Here is a 20,138-nt window from a genome sequence, read left to right as displayed (position 1 = left end):
AAAAGTCGTCGTTCAACACTGGAGTTGTGCATCCAATGTCTACATCTTCGTCTTCATTCATTTCTTCAACGCCGGCCTCTTCAACACTGAACTGAGGCGTGGGCGTTGGGACTATTGGGGTTGAAGGGATTGCATCCCCTTTGATTTCTTCATCCAGCTGCTTTGAGGAAGAAGCAGAAGGAATGTATTCATCGGATCCACATGGGATCACGTATTCTTCATCAAAAGGAACAAGGTACTTTGATGGCATAGATGAGACAGGAACAACATCAATTGGATTTTCAAATGAGCTGGTCGGAGGCTTCATTTTCTTCGGAGCTGAAGAATCTGATGCAGTTGATGCCTTCCTTTTCTTCATAGCTGCACGCTCTACAGCCTTGGTCTTCTTCACATCTGATGCAGATGGAAGGATCACAGATGGTGTAGGCGCTGGAGGAGTAGAGCAATTTGGTTCATGATCTTCAGGCACAACTGATGCAGTTGCCCTAGCTTCTTCATTTTCTTCAGGCGCAACACTAGTGGTTGCCCTGGAAATTTCTTCAGTGGCTGGAATGCAGTCATCAGCCCTGGTACTAGCATTTTCTTCAGCAGCCTGAGTGTCATCAGCGGTGCTGGCATTTTCTTCAGTAGGCTGAGCAGATGCGTCAGCCTGAGGATTTTCTTGTTGCGTTGGGGCTGCAACATTGGAAGTGAACTATTCGGTTAGTTTCACAAAACGGACCTTGGCTCCCAGCCAATCAGTGCGGTATGCGTCAAATTCATCACCGAGTTTCTTGATCTCAGATTGAATAGTGACAAATTCTTCAGTTGTCACAGAGACAACATTTTTCTTCTGGAAGCGCTCCTTTTTGTACTGCGCTTTCTTCAACTGCCTGGCCTTGTCAAACTTCCATTTTTCTTCCTAAATGAAGTGTGTCAACATATGACTTTGGCCAGGAGTCAACTTGAAGTCAGGCATAGGAGTGTTCGGGTCCTTGTGCCAGAGATCAATGTACTCAAGGATCAATTTTGGATCCAAAAGCAGAGGCACACTTGTGCCTTTGGCTCTAGTGGCCCTGAGTTGCCTGTCTCTGATGATTTCAGCAAGTTCTTCATCATCAGCTTCGTCTTCATCAGACGACACTTGAAAGCCGACTTGCTTCTTGTGAGGACTTGGTCGAGAGCCTCGTCCAGCAGTGGCCTTTGTCTTCAGCAGAGAGGGGCCAGTTGATGAATTTGGTGCAGTTGAAGAATTAGCAGAAGCTCCTGAGGTAATAGAGATGCCTGTTGTCCTTTGGCACGTGGCGAGATGCACATGTGATGAGGATTTTGACGGAGGAGCTGAGGACTTTGGAGGAGCTGGTGCGACTTGAGGAATTGGCCGTGAGGGCTTTGAAGAATCTGGCCGTGAGGGAATTGCTGAGGAACTTGGCCGTGAGGGCATTGAGGTTGAAGCACTTGGCTTATGAGCCGGCTTCTTTGGCATGGCCTTCTTTGGCTTGCTTGCAGAGGCCTCAGCAGTGGCAGTAGAAGCAGCAGAGTCTTCATTAAATTACCTCACAGCTTCCTTAGCTACTCTGACTAGCTTTGTCGGCGTTCTGGGAACGGGGGTCCCCAGACTTGCCTGCCTACGGCCTGCGGCGTGGCTCAAGTGGGGGCCCAACATGGCCCATCTTCATCAGCACAAGACTCAAGACCCTCACGAGGCGGACGACACGGCACATCCTCAGGCGAAGCCTCATCAGGCTGGCTCGCGAGGAGGCGGAGACATCAAGGCGGGGTACCTCGCGAGGTGCCCATGACGTGAGTCATGACGACTCAGGGCACTAGGCGGGTGCCAGCGCGCGCAGCGTCCTTCTTTCCTCTTCGGTGCAAAGGGAACAAGCGCAGCCGCGGAGTACCGAGGCATCAGGCAAAGGTTGCCACTTCGGTGCAACGAGACCAAGGCCAGAGAGGACTACGAGACGGAGGTCACCATGGAGCCCAGCGCGGCGTCACCACCAGAGCCTTTGGCAGGCGAAGACTGCTTTTGTCAGGATAGATGTACTCGCTGTCCCCCTTCAAATTAGCCCGCCATTGTTGGATCCCTTCCCGCTCAATACTCAATATTTGGGGAGAGGACCAGAGCCTCTATATATAGGACTAGCCACCCACATAGCAGGGGGGTTGTTTTTTGGGGGATTCCTTGGTTGGTTTTTCAGAGGGAGAGAGTTCGGCTCTTGGTCATCAACAAGAGCAAGAGAGAGAGAGAGAGAAAGGTGGTGGAAATCCCCCTAGCAGTTCATCATCCAGCCAAGAACAGACCCTCGCGAGGTTGTTCTTCCTTGTATTGTTCATCCTTACCAGCCCCAGGAGGCAATCCACAAACCACACACTGGAGTAGGGTATTACACCACAACGGCGGCCCGAACCAGTATAAATCTTGTGTCTCTTGCGTGTTTCTTGCAGTAGGTTAGTTCCTTGTGAGACGGAGAGGTTGAGGGCGTAATCTCCGCGCGCACCCCAGTGTTCGAACCTTAAGGGTCTGCCGGAACCCGAAATCCGACATTTGGCGTGCCAGGTAGGGGTGCGCCGGAATTTGCCTTCCACCGCTCCGTGCCTCGTCGCGTCTTCGTCACCATGCCCGGCGACCAGGAGGGCAACCCTGACCCATGGACCGCGTGGCCCGCCCGCATGGAACCACTCGCCGCGGGCGACCCCGCACCCCAGGCAGCTCGTGGTCCGCAGGGCGCTGCGGGCCGCGGGCGACGCGGACAGACTTCGACGACCCTTACGCCGCGGCAGGCTCGGTCAGCGGCGAGGGCCTCCAATCACGCCGCGACAACGACACCATACACCCGCCGGGAGCAGGCGAACTCGAGGGCCGCGCTTACGGTGGTCCGAGAGCTACTACGGTGCAGACTACTGGAGGGCGACCATGACGTGCTGCTGGAGCGGGTGGCGGAGCTCCTGGGCTTCGCCGCCTCGGGGGCTCACCCCTTCTCCACCCAGCTCCCATCTCAAGCCTAGGGCAGCCCGCACGGGGGCTCCGCGTGGACCCGCGGGCCCCAAGGCTACTCCGACGCCAGTGAAGCTGTCAGCACCGGACCGGTGGCGGCACTGCCCCTGCCGCCGGCCCGCGAAGAAGAAGGACACGACGCGACCTGTGGCCCCGGAGGACGGCCGCGTTGCCACCCCGCGGCAGGCGTGGCAAGCGGGACCGCGTGGCATGCGGGGCGTCACGGCTTGGCATACGAGATGATGGCGACGGAGGAGTACGTGCCCCTCATGATGGACCAAGGGCACCCTCACGAGGACGGACAAGGCTCGCTCCTCGGCCCAAGCTGGGGAGACGAGGCGATGGAGGCTGAGCCCTTCCGGGCGCCCCTGGACGAACCCGCTGGCCACGCTGGAGGCAACGATCATCGAGCGCTACTGACTCTTCAGGGGCAGGTATACGCTAACCATGGATCACAGGAGGTGCAGGTCGCCGCAGCAAGCAGCTGCCCCGCTCCTACAGTCTCCCACCCCTCAGGAGGAGGGTGCAGGGGGCTGCAGGGGAGGGGCCGGAATCCGACATCACCACCGCGGCGTTCGGAGCAAGGCGTTCTCAGGAAGTAGGCCCTCTGCTGGGGAGGCGCCTCAGGGCCTGCCCCTGGCGGAGGACCCGTGGTCGTCGGGGGAACTACTGGCGACCGCTCTACCCCATCGGGCGGCGTCCTGGGTTCCGGTCATTGCTGATGGCACTAGAGTGTGGCGCAAGGCGGGGCCCTCGTCTGGCAATATGAAGCAAGGCCAGGACCTGTGAAGAAGGCCCAGTGCCTGTGAAGCTCGCCGCCCCGTGACACTCTCATGTAATAATGAGTGGGGTTGTACACGCCCCGGAGTCTCAGGGGTGCCGGCCTCAGGCCCTGGGGCTCCCTCCCACGCCCAGTGGACAGCATTTAGCTCCGCGCTGGTGAGAAGACGTCCAAGACTAGATTAGGTGCCGGACGCGGCTTTTCTGTCTGCCTTTTTGTTGCCTCTCCCTTTGGCTGTCGCATTTCTTTTGCTGGATTTAAGTTGGATTCGAATTTGAGATTTGCGTGTGTTCGGGGAAGGGGTGCTTATTCTCGCTCGAGCCATTTCACGCGTTCTGGTTACCGCTTCGCCACAGCTGCCTCCCCTCGCGAGCCCCTCGCGAGTTTGGTCAGGCCAGGCTCGTGCGCAGCCCAGGCTGCCGCCGTTGCTCCCCCTCGGGAGGATTTTCGGGTGCCTGCGGAGGTTGTCCTGCTCGGAAAAGGCCCAGAGCCTGTGAAGCAAGGCGAGTGCCTGTGAAGCTCTCGCGCTCGAGGAAAAGGCCCAGAGCCTGTGAAGCAAGGCGAGTGCCAGTGAAGCTCTCGCGCTCGAGGAAAAGGCCCAGAGCCTGTGAAGCAAGGCGAGTGCCTGTGAAGCTCTCGCGCTCGAGGAAAAGGCCGAGAGCCTGTGAAGCAAGGCGAGTGCCTGTGAAGCTCTCGCGCTCGAGGAAAAGGCCCAGAGCCTGTGAAGCAAGGCGAGTGCCTGTGAAGCTCTCGCGCTCGAGGAAAAGGCCCAGATCCTGTGAAGCAAGGCGAGTGCCTGTGAAGCTCTCGCGCTCGAGGAAAAGGCCCAGAGCCTGTGAAGCAAGGCGAGTGCTTGTGAAGCTCTCGCGCTCCAGGAAAAGGCCCAGAGCCTGTGAAGCAAGGCGAGTGCCAGTGAAGATCTCGCGCTCGAGGAAAAGGCCCAGAGCCTGTGAAGCAAGGCGAGTGCCTGTGAAGCTCTCGCGCTCGAGAAAAAGGCCGAGAGCCTGTGAAGCAAGGCGAGTGCCTGTGAAGCTCTCGCGCTCGAGGAAAAGGCCGAGAGCCTGTGAAGCAAGGCGAGTGCCTGTGAAGCTCTCGCGCTCGAGGAAAAGGCCGAGAGCCTGTGAAGCAAGGCGAGTGCCTGTGAAGCTCTCGCGCTCGAGGAAAAGGCCGAGAGCCTGTGAAGCAAGGCGAGTGCCTGTGAAGCTCTCGCGCTCGAGGAAAAGGCCTAGAGCCTGTGAAGCAAGGCGAGTGCCTGTGAAGCTCTCGCACTCGAGGAAAAGGCCTAGAGCCTGTGAAGCAAGGCGAGTGCCTATGAAGCTCTTGCGCTCGAGGAAAAGGCTCAGAGCCTGCGGAGAAGGCCAACTCATGTGAAGTTCCTCATCAGCGACGGTCTCACATCCTGAGGACCCAACTAGAAAGCACCCAAGGCGTCGCGCCCTCCTGCGGACTGCCTCGGAATCAGCGTGGGACAAAGGGCGAAAAAGACAGGAACGATACACGCTCAGTCGGACCAATCCCCCAATGCATCCCCGGAAGCACCTCCTGAGCCTTCACCAGAGTCGCTAAGCTCGCCATCGACGTCTGCGTCGCCGCCGGTGGCGTCAGAGCCGCTAGCCGCGCCGTCCTCGTCGGCACCCACGACCACGTCGCTGTTGTCCGAAGCGAAGGCCCTGACGAGGGTGTCCACGTTATCCTCCACCCAGCGCGACAGGTCGTCTCGGACAGCCTGGGGGACTGGGGCGATGACGGCGTCGAAATCAAAGTGAGGATTCATGTTCTGGAGATGGCTGAAGACGCAGGAAAAGGCGCGCTTGAGCAAGGCGCGGCTCCTCTCCTCCACCAACCTGTCGGCCCTGGCCAACCGAGCCTCCAGCTGCGCCACCATGGCGGTGAAGAACTGCAAGTTGCCGGCATAATTGATCGTGCGTGGCTCGCCGACGGAGGCCTCGCAGATGTTGCCCAAGGCCACGTTAGCCCTCTCCCTGAGCGTGGTGAGCATGGGACCATGCGCGTGCTCTAGGAGTCGCCGCTGGCGTATTTCATCGGTGTTCTGGCGCTCGACGGCCTCAGCCTCTTCCATCCGCTGGCAAAGACGGAGCACCTCGGCTTGGGAGGCGGCCAACTCCTTCTGCGCTGCTTCAAGAGCGGCCTAGGAGGCGTTGGCCCGCTGTATCGCCTCGTCCCGTTGGGCCCTCAGGGCTGTGGTTCTGCCCTCGGCTTCGACCCGGATCATCCCCAGCTTCCCCTCGAACTCGCGCTCGAGGCCTTGGCGCGCCGTCGCCACCCGACGACAAACCTCCTCCAGGACATGCGCTTCCCGTGCGGCGACATCGTCCTCCGCCCGCGCCACCAGGCGCTCCCTTGTCTCCAGCCACTCGTACTCAAGGGTGCGATCGGCGGCCTCCAACATCAACGCCTCCTCGCGCTTCTGGAGCTCAACTGGGTCACTAGAAGCCACCCCCATCGACGCAAGGGCTGCCTCGCGCAGCTCTGCTTGCTCCTCTAGAGAGTGGCATCGGGCCAGGAGCTCGCGAGCCCGCTCCTCCGCCGCCTCTCGCCGACCATCAGCTCTCCGGGCCTCCTCGATGGCCTGGGAGCGGGCCACTCGAGAGGCCTCCAGCGATGCCTTTGCCTCTTCGTCATCAAGGACGCGCTGACGGCGCGCGAGGGTGACGGTGGCCTCCAGCTCACGCCTCCCTGCAGCCAGGCGCAGGCCCTCGGCCTCCAGGCGAGCATCTTCCTCAGCAAGCTCTTCCCCGAGCAAGTCCACCGCGTCGGCTGCTCGTCGAAGGAACCCATGACGGCGAGCGCGGCGCTCCTGGGCGCGCTCGAGCACATCTTCTGCACAATCACCCGCCCCGAGCAAGCGCTGGGGGCTGCGGGTCACTGCTCCTCCCCTGGGCAGGGGGCTGGGGGCTGGCACCCTCGTGACGATAGGGCGTGCCACATCAGAAGCCCGGCCTAAGGCCAGCCCGTCTCCAGATGAGGGGCGCAGGAGGCGCCTCAGCCAGTCGCAGTCAAAGACCAGGCGGGAGGTACCCGACAGACCGGCTATCCCCTGGGAAGGCCCGTGAAGGAGAAGCGCGGGGAACGGACGGCCGCGGCGAACCTCGGGATGATCCGCCCCATCAGACGCCCTCACCACGAGGCCAGAGCTGCTCGGAGCACCTGAGGATGGCAGAGGAAGCGAAGCCAAGGGGGGCGGTGCCTCGACAACTTCCGTGACCTCAGTCGGAAGAGGCCTGCAAAGCAAGGATCAGCGAGAGCAGCAAGGGGATCAGGAGCCAGAAAGGGAAAAGACTTACTCATCAGTGGCGAAGTACTTCCTGCGCTTCAGCACGCGACAAGGGGAGTCATCACCCAGGGCCTCCCTCTTCCTCCGGAGGGCCTCAAAGTCCATGCGGAAGCAACCCAAGAGAAGGGCGCAAGGATCAACCTGCCGCGAGGATGAAGCATCAGAACGGTCCGCGTCGGGAGCGCCCGACTGGCACCCGCCGCCCGTCGCCTCGCCAGAGGGCGCAGCTGGGGCCTCCGAGGCCTCAGCCCCGGGCGCTGAGAGCGGCTGCCTGCCACCTTCAGCTGCAGCGGCACCCGGCGCTGCCATCTCCTCAGGAGTTGTCCCCTCGCAAGCGGCACCTGGCGCTACCACCTCCTCAGGAACCCCCTCGGCCTCAGGCACCTCCTGCCTCCCTGCTCCGCCACTTGAGGAGGAGTCGCCTTGGCCGATTGGGAGGGGGGTCACCACTACAGGGTCCTCGCAAGGCCCTTGGAGGCCGACGGGGCGCAGCCCCCACTCATCGAAGGTGGGCAACTGCTTCACGAAGTCATCCTTGCTCTGGCAAAGGTACAACAAGGCCCCTCCTTGTCGGATGTTTCCAGGGTTGAGGTCCCCGGCCAAGGTCAAGAGCATCGACCTCAGCGCCGCAGGAGCCAGATCTTCTTCCTGGAGCCTCATGTCATCCTCGCGCCCACGGAAGGCCCACATTCGGCGAGAGTGGCGCTGCAGGGGAGCGACGCGGCACAGCAGAAACTCCTTCACCACTCTGGGCGCTGTCACGCCGAGCTTTCTCAGGAGCGCGAAGCGGGACCAGACGAAGACAAGCTGGGGGTTCTTCAGCGTCTCTTGGCCCCAACCCAAGTTGGGGACAGCTGGCGAGGTCGGCTCCGATAGCAGGGGGATGGGCACCCCTGGGTCCACATACAACCACCGCTCGCGGAACCCGGCCGCGGGCTGGGGGAGGTTAAAGTCAATTCCAGAGGCCTCTGTCTTAGGCTCGACAGTGAAGCTCGCGCATGCCCATCGCTGGGAAGGGTCGACGAGACGCAGCGAGAAGAAGTGACGCAGCAAGGCAACCGAAGGAGGGATGCCCACCATGGCTTCGCAGACGAAGGCGAAGACTGAAAGGAGGGTGATGGATTCAGGACTTAGATGGATCAAGTGGATCTGATAATGGGAAAGCACGGCATTGAAGAAATCGGAAAAGGGGGGAACCAAACCCGCCCACAAGGCGTCGGTAAAACATGGGACCTCGGTTGCTGTCCTGTCGATGGAGAAGTGGGACGCGGGCCAGGCAGTCGTCCTCCCGCACTCGTTGAAGGTGGTGGCCAGGGCCAAGCTGTCCCTGCCCAGGCACTCTTGGTTGAGCACAGTCGACCGACCGACGACGGGGGCCGCCGCTGGCGGCGCACAAGACGAAAGCACGGGTTCCTCCCCTCTCTCCTTCCTCGTCGGAGTCATGGCAATGGGAAGGAGGGGGAAGATTCGAGATTGGATTGAAGGCGGGAGCAGGTGTTCGAAGGAAGGAAGAACGAGGGACGCCCGAGCAACAGGAAGGGGAGCAGCTGTGTTCAACTACTAGTCCGCCTAGCAGGGCGCACAATAAGGAAGTGTGGGGGAACGGTGCTGCCCACATCCAATCGACCGCCACGCGGCGCCCAAGGCCGCAGGCTATTAGGGCCCGCGGCGCTTCGCCCTTGCCCTTTCGCCTCTCGGCACGGCCAAGTCCATGCGTGCCTTGGGCCCGGGGGCTACTGTCGGCGTTCTGGGAACGGGGGTCCCCAGACTTGCCTGCCTGCGGCCTGCGGCGTGGCTCAAGTGGGGGCCCAACATGGCCCATCTTCATCAGCACAAGACTCAAGACCCTCGTGAGGCGGACGACACGGCACATCCTCAGGCGAAGCCTCATCAGGCTGGCTCGCGAGGAGGCGGAGACATCAAGGCGGGGTACCTCGCGAGGTGCCCATGACGTGAGTCATGACGACTTAGGGCACTAGGCGGGTGCCAGCGCGCGCAGCATCCTTCTTTCCTCTTCGGTGCAAAGGGAACAAGCGCAGCCGCGGAGTACCGAGGCATCAGGCAAAGGTTGCCACTTCGGTGCAACGAGACCAAGGCCAGAGAGGACTACGAGACGGAGGTCACCATGGAGCCCAGCGCGGCGTCACCACCAGAGCCTTTGGCAGGCGAAGACTGCTTTTGTCAGGATAGATGTACTCGCTGTCCCCCTTCAAATTAGCCCGCCATTGTTGGATCCCTTCCCGCTCAATACTCAATATTTGGGGAGAGGACCAGAGCCTCTATATATAGGACTAGCCACCCACATAGCAGGGGGGTTGTTTTTTGGGGGATTCCTTGGTTGGTTTTTCAGAGGGAGAGAGTTCGGCTCTTGGTCACCAACAAGAGGAAGAGAGAGAGAGAGAGAAAGGTGGTGGAACTCCCCCTAGCAGTTCATCATCCAGCCAGAAACAGACCCTCGCGAGGTTGTTCTTCCTTGTATTGTTCATCCTTACCAGCCCCAGGAGGCAATCCACAAACCACACACTGGAGTAGGGTATTACACCACAACGGTGGCCCGAACCAGTATAAATCTTGTGTCTCTTGCGTGTTTCTTGCAGTAGGTTAGTTCCTTGTGAGACGGAGAGGTTGAGGGCGTAATCTCCGCGCACACCCCAGTGTTCGAACCTTAAGGGTCTGCCGGAACCCGAAATCCGACAAGCTTGCCCTGGCACTTGGCCCATTCATCAGGATAATCCTCACCACGCTTGAGGCTGGTGGGATCAGCTACTTGGCCAGGTGCCAACGGAGGTCTTGGGCATGGAGGATTAAGAGCGAATTTCTTCATATACTTGGGAGTAACATATCTGTATTCTCTCCATTCCCATGCCCATCTCCTCTCTATCCTTTGGATTCGCACTTTGCGCTCATTCTTAGTTTCCTTTCCATGGGTGGCCTCATCAGGAGTGCAATAATCCTTGTATATGTCCTTAGGAATTTCAAACGCAGTGTTGACTTCCAGCTTCTTTCCTCCCTTCTGGGGTTTCTTGCCATCTGCCATTTTCTTCAGCTGAGGATTTTGAACGATTGAGTTCTCTGAAGAGGTATGCAACTTTTCTTCGAGGAACGCTACAAATGAGTTAAGTTGATGAGAACCTAATGATTCAGCAGCAGACATGTGTACCTGTGAACAGAGTATAGTTGCGAGGAATTTGGAGAGGTCATATGCGTTCTCAGAAGATTTTGCAATAAGAACAAGTTTGAGGAATTTGACCGGATGAATCTTGAGGAATTTCACTAAGCGTTCTTTGACTTAGGTTCCATACTTGTACAGATTTGAAAATCCACACAATTGAGGAATCTTGAAGAAAAATGTTGCTTAGAGAAACAGATCAAGAACCGATGATATGTGAGGGGTCCACTATGTGAGGATTTGAAGAAAACACCTTTTGAAGATTTAAAGAAAAACATCCGAATCAACAAGGGTAGTAAAAGTAAATTTTAATTACCCTGGACAAAGAACACAACGAACTGGGAAGTGTAGATTTGAAGCTCGTCGGTTCAGATCTTCCACGCCCTAACTTGGCTGAGGAAGACAGCTACGACGGCGGTGGAGTGAAGAAATCCGTGTCCGGTGTGAGTACGGCGGCGAAGAGGTCGAGACAGTGAAGCTCTTCCTCATCGGCGACGATGGAAGTAGCGGCGGCGCTAGGGTTTGTGAGCTCGAGCGAGGGAGGGAGGTCAAGCGTTGTAAAAGTGAAGTGAGGAAGGGAGAGGAGTATTTATAGCCGAAGTGAAAAACTGCTCGCCCGAGGAAATAGGACGAACATGCCCCTAACCCTTCTCATTCGCGTGACATGTGTCACCCACGTACTGAGAGGTGATGATCGTGTGTGATCGTGGGTGAATACGATAAGTATTATCATAGAATGTGTAACAGTTTGAGCGACAAAGGCCGAAAATTCAGATAAGATAAGTTTAAAGTTCCGTTCACAATTTCTTTAGCTGACAAGGACACAGTGAAGATTTTGAACGAGTTTCTAATAGAACGCACATGAAGAATTTTTGAATAGACTGGGTTGAGTTTAGCATACAGGGGGAAAGGGTCCGATCACATTCACTTAGCAGAACAGGCAACTTGAAGAATTAGTAATAAGTGAATGCTGTAGGGGACATAAACTCATATATATATAGCCAACGAAGAAAAATGACGGAAATGGTGAAGACAATGCAAGTTGAAAAACAACAGAGGAATTTCAAAGCTGAGGAAAACTCAAATTGAAGATTTTCAACTTTTGGTGGTGGCTTGACCCACCGTATAAGAATGATGATTTCAGACACTGCGTACAATTGTCGTAGGGTTCTGAGAATCAATTTCTTCATTAATTTCTTCACACTTAGAGTGTTATTCTTCACTGATTGAAGGAAAATGTTTCTTCATGTGTTGCACATCTAAGTCATCAATTTTGCATAAGTGTTAGGATGAGAGTCCTGTTCAAAGAACATTCGAAGATTCTAGGATATTTAACTCACACCGCAACTTGCTAAATCTCTTCTCATCCAAGGGCTTAGTGAAGATATCGGCTAGCTATTCTTTACTCTTCACATTCTCAATAGAGATGTCGCCCTTCAACACATGATCACGAAGAAAATGATGACGAATCTGAATGTGCTTTGTCTTCGAGTGCTGAACTAGGTTATGAGAAATCTTGATGGCACTCTCATTGTCACAGTAGAGTGGCACATTCTTCATGTTGACACCGTAGTCCTTGAGAGTTTGCTTCATCCATAACAGTTAAGCACAGCAAGAACCAGTAGCAATGTACTCGGCTTTAGCAGTAGACAGTGACACGCAGTTCTGTTTCTTCGAGGACCAACAGACCAAGGATCGTCCGAGGAAATGGCATGTACCAGATGTTGACTTGTGGTCCACATGATCACCAGCATAGTCAGAGTCTGAATATCCAATGAGATCAAAAGCTGAGCCCTTGGGATACCATAATCCAAGTGTTGGTGTGTGAACTAGATATCGAAGAATATGCTTCACAACCTTATGGTGTGATTCCTTCGGTGTAGCTTGAAATCGGGCACACATGCAAACACTAAGCATAATATCTGGCCTAGATGCACATAAGTACAATAAAGAACCAATCATGGAGCGGTATACCTTTTGATCGAAGTCAATACCATTTTCATCCGTGCATAGATGGCCATTTGTGGGCATAGGGAATTTGACTCCTTTGCACTCTTGCATGCCGAATTTCCTCAGTACATCCTTGAGGTATTTCTCCTGAGATATGAATATGCCATTGCGTTGTTGACGAATCTGAAGACCTAAGAAGAATTTCAATTCTCCCATCATAGACATTTGATATTCTTCACTCATCATATAGGAAAATTCATCACTGTAACGTTGGTCAGTACAGCCAAAAATGATATCATCAACATAAATTTGGCACACAAACATTTCACCATCATAAGATTCAGTGAAAAGAGTTGGGTCAAATGAACCGGGTTTGAAGCCTTTCTTCATGAGTAATTCCTTCAAAGTATCATACAATGCCCGTGGGGCCTGCTTGAGGCCATAGAGGGCCTTATTGAGTCTGAAAACTTTGTCAGGATGCTTTGGATATTCAAAACCTGGGGCTGAGCAACATATACTTCTTCCTCAAGCTTATCATTGAGGAATGCACTTTTCACATCCATTTGATATAAGATGATATCATGATGGTTAGCATACACAAGTAATATGCGAATAGCTTCAAGTCTAGCAACAGGTGCAAAAGTTTCACCAAAATCAATTCCTTCAACCTGTGTGTAGCCTTGAGCTACAAGCCGTGCCTTATTCCTCACCACAAGGCCATTTTCATCTTGCTTGTTGCGGTAGATCCACTTTGTGCCGATGATGTTGTGCTTGCGAGGATCTGGACGTTTGACTAGTTCCCAGACGTTGTTGAGCTCGAATTGATGTAATTCCTCTTGCATAGCTTGAATCCACTCAGGCTCCAGAAATGCTTCATCTACCTTAGTGGGCTCTGTGATAGAGACGAAAGCAAAGTGCCCACAAAAGTTAGATAAATGTGAAGCTCTTGAGCGTGTGAGAGGACCTGGAATGTTGATGTCGCTGATGATTTTCTCAATTTTCACTTCATTTGCATCGCGAGGATGAGTGGGTTGTCTTTGACGAATTTGATCATCATTTTCTTCAGCACCATTTTCCTCAGGTGCATCAGCATGACGTTCTTCATGTTCTGGAATGACTTCTTCAGCAGATTCTTGGGTAGGAATGACATCCTCAGTAGCCTTGAACTTAATAGATTCCTCAAGAGGTATTTCATCTATCACAGGAGGTAGGTGCTCTCTTTGCGAGCCATTAGTCTCATCGAACTGCACATCTACAGTTTCAACAACCTTGTGGTGATAGGTGTTGAAGACTCTGTAGGTGTGAGAGTCCTTGCCATAACCGAGCATAAAACCTTCATGTGCTTTCGGTGCGAATTTAGAATTGTGATGAGGATCTCTAATCCAACAGTTTGCACCGAAGACTTTGAAATAACTCACATTGGGTTTCTTGTCGGTGAGGTGTTCATATGCAGTCTTCTTGAAGAATTTGTGAAGATATACACTGTTGATGATGTGGCACGCAGTATCAATTGCCTCACGCCAAAAGCGAGGAGGCGTCTCGTACTCATCAAGCATAGTGTGGGCCATCTCGACAAGAGTCCTGTTCTTGCGCTCCATGCCGCCATTTTTCTGAGGAGTATAAGGAGCATATAACTCATGAGTAATACCAAGTTCATCAAGATAGTCATCAAGACCAGTGTTCTTGAACTCAGTTCCATTATCACTTCTGTTGTGCTTGATCTTCACCAAAGTTGGTTGAGGCCCTCGAGGAAAATCGTTTGAAGACTTCCTGCACTTCAGTTTTGTAAGTGATGATATGCACCCATGTATATCGAGAATAATCATCAACAATGACAAAGCCATATAAAGACGCAACATTAGTAAATGTGGCATAGTGAGTAGGGCCAAAGAGATCCATGTGAAGCAATTCAAATGGTCGAGTTAGTCATGATAATCTTCACTGGATGCTTGGCCTTGGTCATCTTTCCAGCTTCATAGGCTCCGCATAAGTGATCCTTGAGGAATTTGACGCTCTCAATGCTAATGACATGCTTATTCTTCGCGAGCGTGTGCAGATTCCTCATGCCAGCATGACCAAGTCGTCGATGCCATAGCCAGCCTTCTGAAGCTTTTGCAAGTAGACATGTAGTAGGTTGTGGTCCTATAGAGAAATCAACAATATACAAATCTCCTCTCCTAAAGCCTTCGAAGACTTTGGAATTGTTAGCTCCCATGATCACAACACAATGATACTTGCCGAATACAACAACCATATCAAGACCACAAAGCATTGTGACAGACATGAGGTTGAACCCTAAGGACTCGACAAGCATGACTTTGTCCATGTGTCGATCCTTTGAGATTGCAACCTTACCTAGACCCATCACCTTGCTTTTGCCTTTGTCAGCGTAGGTGATATGCTTCAGATGTGATGGAGATAAAGCAAAGTCCATCAATAAGCTCCTATCACCAGTCATGTGATTTGTACATCCACTATCGAGGACCCACTCAGTGGCTTTGGGTTGATCACCCTGCATATGAATTAGTGCAACTTACGAACTCATATACTTCAACAGTGAAGAATATGGATTCAATTTCACCAGATCAATTTCATCAAGCACTAGAACAGATAAAGCAGTATGAGGACGTGAGAAATGAAAATTAATTTCTTCGTGATTAGCTTGCATCCTTTCAAGCAAATTCAGGTCTCCAGCAAATTCTTCAGACGATTAAGTTTGTCTGGAGACCTGACCCTGCATAAGAGATTAGTTCTTTTTCTTCACCACCCACATCTGAAGGGGTGCCAAAGAGTTCATCATTCTGCGAGCTCCATAAGAGAAAGGTGGCATAGATGCCAATCCACTTCGTTTCACATAAGAGGGGTTAGGGTAAGCATAGGAGTAAGCAGAGCAATTCTTCGAGGACTTATGAACATAATGATTTGAAGAATAATGCACATATCCATAATCCTTAGATCTTCCCTGCAAAACAGACGGGTTAGCATGATGATGTTCATATGAGGACTTTGATCCTTTTGAGGAATTAGATCCATGTGAGGAGTTTGGTCCGTATGAGGACTTGGATCCATATGAAGAATTTGGTCCATATGAAGAATTTGATCTGGGGTTCCTATTCTTCACAGGTGGTGTCATGATGACATTCACCTGAAGATTTTCAAGGCACCTTTTGGGAACCCATATTTTCTTCATAGTAGAACCGTCCCTGCAGTTAGTGCCAACATATCTAGCAAATACTTCACCATTATGATTTTGGAAGAGTTTATAATTGGAGACAAATGACTCATCAGAAGAATATGAAGATTCACATGTAAAGCCAGATAAAGAAGATGGATCCACTGAAGGTCCCTTTGCAGAAACCCATGAAGTTTTGTGATACTGCTCAGGTTTCCAGTAGGTCCCATCCGCATTAAGTTTCCTCTCAAAGGCATTACCCTCTTTCCAAGGGTTCCTGTTGAGGATCTGCTTTTTAAGCATGTCACAAAGATCCTAATGCCCATTGAGGCTTTTGTACATGCCTGTCATATACAATTCCTTTAGCCCTGCATCATCAGTGATACTGGCAATGTCCTCAGATGACGAATTAGTGATAGCAGAGATAGATGAAGAATTTGCAACAATGGAAGCATTTGAGCATTCAGGTGAAGAATTTGCAGTTTCATGTTCAATGCACTTCAAACATGGAGGAACAAATTCATCCTGAGTAGCGTTGATCTATTGAGCAAGTAATGAATCACGCTCCTTCTGAAGATCTTCATAACTCACTCTTAACTACTCAAGATCTTGCTTTTTTGAAGAAATTCATAAGAAAGCTTCTCATGATCAGATAGGAGAGTGTTATGATGACCTTGGAGATTGTCAAACTTGGACTAGAGTCCCTGAAGACTTTCAGCCAAAGCTTTGGAACGATCCATTTCTTCACCCAACATATCGTCGCTCTCATTTAGCATGTTTTGAACTTTTTCCAAAGCTCTTTGTTGTTTAGTGGCAAGGGAAGCAAGTTTGACATAACTGGGTCCAAATTCATCACCAGATTCATCATAACTTGACTCAGATAAGTAGCGATCAATTACCTTGGCACCTTTTGCCATAAGGCATGGTGCAGAGGATGATGATTCTGGATTGAAAGTCATAGCCTTGCGCGATTCCATGAATTCTTCGAACCAGGGTTCATGGTGAGATCGATGACCTTCATAGACCTCAGAGAGTCGGTCCCAGATGAATTTCGCATGGCTGAGACGCATAACGTTCCTGAACTGATTTTGTGACAAGCTGGAGCAGATGATGTCCTTTGCCGTGAGGTTGAGAAGTGTGTGTTTGCGAATATCATCAGCCTCCGCCATCTTGCATAGGTCAGTAAGACCAATCTCGGTGATGGTCCAGAGTTCGCTGTTCATCGTCATGAGACTCTTCTTCATCATGGCCTTCCACTTGGGATAATCATGACCGTCAAAGATGGGGCAAGTCACAGCCTTCATTCCTGTGGTCGACGTAACTAAAACTCTGGGCGGTTAAACCAAAATCACAAAGAACAAGGGAGTACCTTGCTCTGATACCAATTGAATGTGCATTATATCGACTAGAGGGGGGTGAATAGGCAATTTTTATGAATTCTTCACTGAGGAATTTCAGGGTGAGGAAATTCCCGAGTGAAGAACTACTTGTAGCGGAATAAGTACTCAGAAGTAAACATAACAGTGCATGAGCATGGTCTTCATGATGAAATGAAAACAAGCATATAGTATAGAAAGCGTAAACACAAGATAACACAGGATAAAGACAAACAGACTGAAGAAATGGAACTAAGGAAATAGAGAAATTCTTCAGTCAAAGTATTCAAACAGATATGAACAAGCACACAACACAGAAATGAGGAAATGAAAGGGTTGAGGAAATGGAACCAGGTAGCCTGGTGAAGACAATGATTTGGTAGACCAGTTCCAACTTCTGTGACAGTTGTACGTCTGGTTAGGGCGGCTAGGTATTTAAACCTGAGGACACACAGTCTCGGACACCCAGTCCAGAACACGTAGCTCAGGACACTTAGTCCTCACTGTATTCCCCTTGAGCTAAGGTCACACTGACCTCACCCAATACTCGTGGTAAGTCTTCAGGTTACTTCCAAACCTTCATAGACTCGGTCACTTGGTGATCCACAATTTCCTCTTGGATGCTTTAGACCATGACTCCTAACCGTCTGGAAGATGCACGGTCTTCAAAGGTAACAAGCGTCGGATCCACGCAGGATCAATCTCTTCAGTGATGCTCAATCACTTTGGGTTTGTAGGTGTTTGGGTTTGGGTTTTCCTCACTTGATGATTTTCACTCAAAGTCCTCAGAGGATGGGATGCTCTTAGATGACAAGTGTCAGTTTCTCTCGGAGCAGCCAACTAGCTAGTGGTTGTAGGGGGCGGCTATTTATAGCCTAGGGAGCAGCCCGACATGATAAGACATAAATGCCCTTCAATGATATGATCGTTAGGTGGGTAGGTATTTTGGGACAGCTGGCGCATAGCACAGCAACGGTCGGAATTTTGAGTATCCAATTCCTCAGGGCTATCATGTTCCTCACTGTGTAGACAATACCGCACTAGAGAATTCCTAACTCCTTAGTTAGTACAAATTCCTTAGAGACCAGAAGAACTTCATCTCTGTCTCTGAAGAAATTGACTGAACTGTATGAGATTTCCAATGGCTTCACTCGAAGGGATTGGTAGGTGTAGGATTTGAGTTGAGCATCACTTGGAAATTTTTCCTTAGTATTTCCTCGACCCCCTTTAACAGTACGGTGTTTCCTATGACTCAAGAAAGAGAAAATGAAACTATGAAAACAAAAGTCTTCATGCTTCATGTTACTAGAATAAATACCAAGTCTTCAGGGTCATACCAATTTCTTCACTTTCAAAGTCTTCAGAAAGTCTTCAGAAATCTGTAGAAATCCAAAGTCTTCAGTCGAAGAACTTCATTTTTAGGGGTCGACTTTCTCTGTTAATATTAAACTCCTCATAGACTTATAGACCTGTGTACACTCACAAATGCATTAGTCTCTTAACATATAAGTCTTCAATACACCAAAATCACTAAGGGGCACTAGATGCACTTACAATCTCCCCCTTTTTGGTGATTGATGACAATATAGGTTAAGTTTTCAACGGGGATAAACATATGAAGTGTAAATACTGAAATTGAGGAATTTGATTGCAAGATATAGAAGAACTCCCATTGAAGATGTGCATAATGAGGAATTTGCTTTTGAAGCAATGCACACTTGGAAGAGTGGAATCATGGAGATCTCCCCCTTATATCTTGTAATTCATACACGCATTTAACATATAATATGAAGAATTTGAAATGCATGATGAAATATGGTGACTGATGTAATTCAGCATGGATGCATTAACATTAATGAGGAATAAGCATGCAGAAAACTCAGCAAAAGTATCAGACCACCATAGAGTTTAAGTTTACAACTCGATCCAGCAAAGTCTTCAAAAGAACGAGAGTTGTAACTTAGAAAAAACCCGCCCAATAAGTAGACCCGCTTGAAGACTATCTCCAATTTCTTCCCCTTTGTCATCAAATGACCAAAAGGGACGAAAAATGAGGACCAACGCCCCTGAAGAATATCAAGTTGATGGAGGAGCGCCAGCACTGTTGGGGTCGTTTGTTGTTGTTGTGCCTGCCGCAGTGTCGTCCAAGTCCTCAAACTCATAGGTGTCGTGGCATGAAGAATATGAGCTGGCCACCAAGGAAGGAACTTTGACTTTCTTGAATTTCTTCGTTGGAGGTGCAGACCAATCAATGTTCTCCTTGAGACCCATTTGCTTCAGATCTTCTTCACCATACAGATGTGATAAGATAGCCCAGGTGCGACCGAAAACATCATGGAGGTAGTAATGGTTTTTCTTCACTGCATTATGTGTAGCAGTCATGTTGTGAAGAAGAGAACCAAACTGACGCTTAACCCATTTATGGTTTCGATCCACCTTCTGGTGAAGACTAAGAAGCAGCTCACAGTCACTCATCACCCTGGGAGCTGTGGCTTGAGGATTTGGCTTGGATGCATGTGCAACAGAATCATGAGTGGCAGAGTCATCATTGGTGGAATAAGATGTAGCTTTGCAAAACTGACCATCCAATGGACGAATGCCTTCATCAATGTGGAATATGCTTGTGGTAGAAGACTTTATCCTTGTCGAAGAGCAGTGAAGAATAGAAATTGGCCTGGATGGTAGTCCAGAAGCGCTTCCTCCTAAGACGAGCAAAGTCATAAGGATTGTAGTCTGTGAAGAATACATGCTCGCCAAAGAAGTCATCAGCCTTGAATTTTTGTTTCTTTGTGAAGGGATCCTTTGGCTTGGGGTGAGGAGTGTCCGTCAATTGCATCACAACCTCAGGGATCTCGATCTCAGATTCCGTAGGCTGAGGAATTTCAGGTTCTTCTTCAGTGGCAGCCTGAGACTTCAATTCTTCATGTACATTTTCTTCAGCACTAGTGGCTGGAATCTCTTCATGGACAGACGGTGTGGCATGAGGTTCTTCAGATCCCATTTGTACTTCAGTAGTGACAGGGGACTGAGGAATTTGTTGTAGGGGTGTGAAAAAGGAGAAATGGGATGCTGACTTTCCCAAAAGTCGTCGTTCAACACTGGAGTTGTGCATCCAATGTCTACATCTTCGTCTTCATTCATTTCTTCAACGCCGGCCTCTTCAACACTGAACTGAGGCGTGGGCGTTGGGACTATTGGGGTTGAAGGGATTGCATCCCCTTCGATTTCTTCATCCAACTGCTTTGAGGAAGAAGCAGAAGGAATGTATTCATCGGATCCACATGGGATCACGTATTCTTCATCAAAAGGAACAAGGTACTTTGATGGCATAGATGAGACAGGAACAACATCAATTGGATTTTCAAATGAGCTGGTCAGAGGCTTCATTTTCTTCGGAGCTGAAGAATCTGATGTAGTT

General features: G+C 51.1%; 1 pseudogene; it reads right to left on the bottom strand.

Annotated features, from left to right (window-relative positions):
• Window positions 1-14,918: 14,918 nt before the first annotated feature.
• LOC147979618 (uncharacterized) lies at window positions 14,919-16,648 on the bottom strand (annotated as a pseudogene).
• Between the last annotated feature and the right edge of the window lie 3,490 nt (window positions 16,649-20,138).

The sequence above is a fragment of the Triticum urartu genome, chromosome 3A (genome assembly GCF_056163025.1).
Source record: "Triticum urartu cultivar PI428250 chromosome 3A, HENAU_Tu73, whole genome shotgun sequence".
Taxonomy (NCBI): Eukaryota; Viridiplantae; Streptophyta; class Magnoliopsida; order Poales; family Poaceae; genus Triticum; species Triticum urartu.
This window is presented reverse-complemented; position numbering and strand designations above follow the sequence as displayed.